This window comes from Corythoichthys intestinalis, chromosome 13 (assembly GCF_030265065.1).
Source record: "Corythoichthys intestinalis isolate RoL2023-P3 chromosome 13, ASM3026506v1, whole genome shotgun sequence".
Taxonomy (NCBI): domain Eukaryota; kingdom Metazoa; phylum Chordata; class Actinopteri; order Syngnathiformes; family Syngnathidae; genus Corythoichthys; species Corythoichthys intestinalis.
In genome coordinates, this window is record NC_080407.1 from 22,160,155 (window position 1) to 22,166,154 (window position 6,000).

Consider the following 6,000-nt stretch of genomic DNA (forward strand, 5'->3'; position numbering starts at 1 on the left):
AATGCATCTTGTACGCGCGCGTATATACCAGAGGTTGCGCTAGACTTTTTCGTTGTCTGTCATTTTGACTGACAGTGTCATAAAAATCAGGTCATAATCTATTTTTACCCGTCACTTACATTTTAAAAATGATAATAATGACATATTCAATAGTATTTAGTTTTCATTCGTTTTTAATTAATATTCCGTCCGAACAAGCTTAACAAAAGGCAAACAGACAGCGGAGTGCACCAATCAGCGACGGGCAGACGTGCCGTTAGCAAAGCGACGAGGGCAGGAGGGAGGGACTTGCGCGTGGAAGTAAACATACGAGGAGAACGGAGTTTATTCAACATGGCTAGCGCGAGACAGACTGTTGTCAATGACTCGTGTCGATGTGTTTTAGCTCATTTAAAACTGAATTTACCGTGGATTGGAACATATTCTCGGCTCTCCCGTCGCCATCAGTGTTGATGTAGAGACGACTTTCGGCGCGCAAGAGTGACGTTGCTCGTGAAGAACACGTCACGCAAATAAACAAATCTGATTTGTCGACTGATTTTGTACCTACTCGAGAGGTTGTGTCCCAGACTTTTCTCTCAGTGTTTGAAAAATACAGGAAGAACAGTCTGGCCGTGCCAGGCAAACACTCAGTTGCCTTGACATTTTTCCGAGTAAGGCCAACGACGTCATGCATCAAGAGAGACAATAGCTAATTAATATGCTCACTCGCCACCCTGTGGTCTGGGGTGTGAATTGCAACCTGTCAAAATGACGGATGGACTTCAGTTTTTTCCGTCACCGTTTTAAAAAAATGGTCAACGACGGAAAATATTCGGTTAACGCGATCCCTGGTATATACACTCTTTCACTTGCTCTTTCAGCCAGTCTAACGTCACGGCATAGTAGCTGGATAGGTGATCGATAAAATATATCATTTGTCTTCTTGTGTCTTGCAGGTTTCAGCAAATATCTTGGTCATAGCGCTCAACAGCTAAAGAGAGAAGTACAACTTCCAATCAAAAAGGAGGAGGTAGAGCTGACATACATTAAAGAGGAGGACGATATCACCATGTTGACTGGTGAGCCCTTGAATAGTGAGGATGGTTCGAGTGAGGCCAGCAGAGCGATGAAGCTTCCAAGCAGCAGCTCAACTGAAGGATCGCAAGCACACATTTTCATCGCACCATCAGATAGAAATGGCGCCACGTCACACTCACCTTACAAAGATGATGGTCAGAAGAAATCTCACTGTGACGACAAACTCTGCAAATGCTCTCAGTGTGGGAAAACCTTTGTTAATAACTATAGTTGTCGTATGCATATGTGGAGCCACACTGGCGAAAAACCTTTTTCCTGCTCAGTTTGTGGTCAAGGATTCAATAGAAAGCAACACTTAAAAATACAAGAACACACGCTGGTGAAAAACCTTTTTCCTGCTCAGTTTGTGGTAAAAAATTCACTCAGAAGAGCCACTTAAATCAACACACAAGAACCCACACTGGTGAAAAACCTTTTTCCTGCTCAGATTGTGGTAAAACATTCAGTTACAAGCACATCTTAAACACACACACAAGAACCCACACTGGTGAAAAACCGTTTTCCTGCTCAGTTTGTGGAAAAAGATTCACTCATAAGAGTGCCTTAAACACACACAGAAGAACCCACACTGGTGAAAAACCTTTTTCCTGCTTGGAATGTGGTCGAGAATTCGGTTATAAGAGTGCGTTAAAAAAACACACAAGAACCCACACTGGTGAAAAACCTTTTTCCTGCTCAGTTTGTGGTCAAGGATTCGCTCAGAAGATAAACTTACAAAGTCACGAAAGAACCCACACTGGCGAAAAACCATTTTCCTGCTCAGTTTGTGGTAAAAAATTTACTCAGAAGAGCCACTTAAATGAACACAGAAGAACCCACACTGGTGAAAAACCTTTTTCCTGCTCAGATTGTGGTAAAACATTCAGTTACAAGAACGTCTTAAACATACACACAAGAACCCACACTGGTGAAAAACCTTTTTCCTGCTCAGTTTGTGGTAAAAAATTCAGTGATGAGAGTGCCTTAAAAGTACACAAAAGAACCCACACTGGTGAAAAACCTTTTTCCTGCTCAGTGTGTGGTCACAGTTTCAGTGGAAAGGCAAACTTACAAAGACACACAAGAACCCACACTGGCGAAAAACCTTTTTCCTGCTCAGTTTGTGGTCAAAGATTCCTTCAAATTCGACACTTAAAAGTACACACAAGAACCCACACTGGTAAAAAACCTTTTTCCTGCTCAGTTTGTGGTAAAAAATTCAGTGATGAGAGAGCCTTAAAAGTACACACAAGAATCCACACTGGCGAAAAACCATTTTCCTGCTCAGTTTGTGGTAGAGGATTCACTCAAATTTGCAACTTAAAAGTACACACAAGAACCCACACTGGCGAAAAACCTTTTTCCTGCTCAGTTTGCGATAAAAAATTCGCTCGCAATGATCGGATTAAGAGACACGTGTGTATTGGTGTGAGAAGTAGTGACCAATGACTGTTTTGCCTGTCATCCATGCTGCCGTCATCAGATTGTGCACGCAGGTTAATTGTAGTGTGTAGAGTTTGCTCAAACGTGAGAGTTCGTCACTGTCGACACAGTAACAATAGGAACTATTGTTATTTGGGTTTGAGTTTCCCGAGGGACAGATATAGTTGACGGCCACAGGAAGTCTGTGTGCTTAGGTTTGGTCCGAGTTGCGGAGCTGCAATAAACGTTGACTCAAATGAGTTCAAGAAACTAAATTCTGTGCTCGATGAAGAGTGACAAAAAAAGAATTTAACACAGACGAAATCATTCGGCCGAATAGTTTTACCGAAACAAAATGGTGACGTCACGTACCGTAATGGTCGGGAACAGGTTTCTGCATACGTTTCTTCAACACAACGTGGCCGTGTCAATAAAAAAAACTGGTTTGTATGTATATATATATATATATATATATATATATATATATATGTAATATATATATATTTCTGTCTCCATCCATGTACCCGTTTATAATGCGCAGCATGATTTTACAAGTTGATTTGGGGGAAAAATAGTGCGCGTTATATTCGGGAAATTACGGTAATATTTGAAACGGTAGACCCCAAATTACAAAAATTCTAAATCATTCATCAATAATATAATTCCAGAAATATAGAAAATTATGATTGGTTTAAAAATATTAGTTTTTTGGGGGAGGGGTGTTTATATATAGTTTTAAAAGTTACTACTCTTGATTGACAGTGACATATTACGACAGAGTATTGGGGCCAAATAAAGGGAGGGAAAAAACACTACGAGATTAAAGTTATACTCTTACTGCAAGAAAAAAAAGTATTAGTATGTAGGGGTCATGTAGCTGAATAAGGGACTACGTACTTTATGTACATTTTCCTTAGCTGGGAGCTCCGACAAAGTATTCGTACAAATCCTTCGATTGATTAAAATTTGATGTAGATGAGCTAAAAGATAATGGATTTCCTTATTTTGGAACCTGATTCTAAAACACAGCCCCACAAGATGCTTTCATTATCGTTGACTTTATTGGAGGCGGCAAAGCGCTACGGAAAGTACGTGGCTGCTTATTCAGCTACATTACCCCTCTTTTCTGTATTTGGCCTAATACTTTGTCGCACAACTCGTACAATGATTATTAAATTTGTTTGTGCTCTTAATCATTTCGGCCCCCGTCGATGAAAACCGACTCTGCATCGGATTTTAAAGTGCTTGTACTTCACTGTGCTTATTAGTTTTATTCATTATAAACAACGTTTTTATTCAGTCCTAGCCTCCTCTTCCTTTTGTTCACAACAAGCCTAATTATAATATTATAACTCAAAACTAGGGTTGTAACTAAAACCGATACTTTGCTACCAAGTAGATTCTAAGATTCAGAAAATGTGATGGGAATGCCTTTTCTGCAATACCTGAAGTATCACCAGTACCGACGTGGCAGATCTGGCCGCTTCTTTTGTGTGACATACGAGGCTGCACAAGTTGCCTGACAAGAGGTCAATTACACCACTAAAATGGGGGTTGTAAATTAGCGGTTATATGACAACCCACGCTGTGCTAAAGAACGAGAAAAACAGTCAATGTATGCAACATGGCAGTAAGGCGCATTTACGTCGTGTTTTTTTTTTTTTTTTTTTTTTTTTTAATTTTACTTTAGTTAAACCCCTTTAACACCTAAGCCTTTTTTTTTTTTTTTTCAAAAGCTGCATACTGCTGATGCTGCCTTTATATTTCAAAGAGAGAAAATAAAAATCACAATTGCCAGATTGAGTCCCTTTTTAGGACACCATAACCTTCATGTCTGTTAGGTCTAAACTCACTTTTGTAATTAATTAAAGACCCAGAAAGGGACGGGAGAAGGATCAGACCAGGAACGCAGACATGTTTTCACTGACGGCCCGTCAGGGAGAGAGCTTGACTCGCAATGTCAGTAATTCTCTCTCACTCTCTTCCTGGGGCTCGCTGCTTTTGTTGAGGACTTGTTGATGAGCAGAGTACAGTTACAACACTGTTGTCCAACGTGGCAAGTTCGGTCGGGCAAATTCCTTATTCTAGTCAGTGATTGAACAGTCACACTTCCTGATTAAACCTTCCTGATTGAATTACCTGAGTAGGCAAGATATCAAAGTACTGTAGCTTGATGGAAAAGTACTGAGACGTTGTGTGATGAATCAACATGTGTGTGCATCTACTTATCAGTAGGTTGTGATCAATCACCGGTGAGCACATGATCATGGGCTAAAACTGTATTCTTCATAATAGCTTGGGAGTGCGCGTATAATAGCTGTAGGTGAGCAATATATTTGGCACCCAAAAACAAGCTTATCTTACAGTTATAGCTATCAGTTTTAAACACACATTATTAACCTTAGCGTGCAAAAGCATTAAAGCACATCTTACAATGTCCAAGCTGTTGTTTTCTTCAACCAATTATAATCAACATTTTGCACCAAAAAAGACAGCAACAACAAAAAACGGCAGGTATGGTCAAAGGCGTTTTTGTCCTTTCTACATATTATGGTCAAAACAGGTTACATACAGGAGACCAACAGTGCAAAATAGTGACTATATAAATACATATTTATATATAAAATGAAATATAAAATTAGTTAAAAACGTTTCCTCTCGATGTGCAAAACAGGCCATAAAATGAAAACTATATACATTTTTTAGTCTTTGAGTCCTCAAAAGCCTTGGTATAACTGCCAGTGGCAGTTCTTCTCTGGCTGGAGACACAGGCCCACATTGCATGTCTCACACATCCAGTCAGTTCTTTTCTGCAGAGTTGGCGCCCCATACTGGCTCTCTACGATTTTGGTCTATGACCACACTGGAGTCTCCACAGTCCTCTCCAGGACGTAGGTCAGGTAGAAGACGAGTACTTATTTCATTGTCATTTCATAGCACATGCACAGTATATCTGTTCCTCATCACAACACAAACTCTAGCAAAGTAGTAGCAGGGGTGAATGTGGCTAGTAATTTCTTGCCAGAACTCCCTGACATGACGGTCGCCATGGAGCCAGAATCTTTTTTTTTTTTTTTTTTTTTTTTTTTTTTTTTTTTTTTTATTTTGCGGGGGTTGGGTCAAACCTCGGAAAACCACTGAAATGCAAACAAAACTGCTTTTGGCTCAGTTATTCCTATAACACTAACACATAATCAAAATTGTATTTTTTTTTTCAATGATTTTCAAAATAAAAGTTAACACAACCAGCAGTAACCCCAACCTCCATCTCCTAATTTCCCCCCCACATTTCCTAAATGCAAAACCTCCATTTTAAGAACTTAAGAACATTGGATGTTCATTAAAATAGCATACCGCACGTAACACGTCAGTCACCTTTGCTCAATAATATTCATGACGTTAGCAAATGCCAAGGGAGTCAAACATGCATCTGTCCCTCATGCTAGATGCATGTAAATAGTGTATGTACAAGATGCTTACAGAGCTAAACCTACCAATTCTGTCCAAAAATGGTGTCCC

General features: G+C 39.7%; 1 pseudogene; it reads left to right on the forward strand.

Moving 5' to 3' along the window:
• The window catches only part of LOC130928051 (gastrula zinc finger protein XlCGF57.1-like), a 33,144-nt pseudogene extending 27,611 nt beyond the window's left edge, over window positions 1-5,533 (forward strand).
• The last annotated feature ends 467 nt before the right edge of the window (window positions 5,534-6,000 follow it).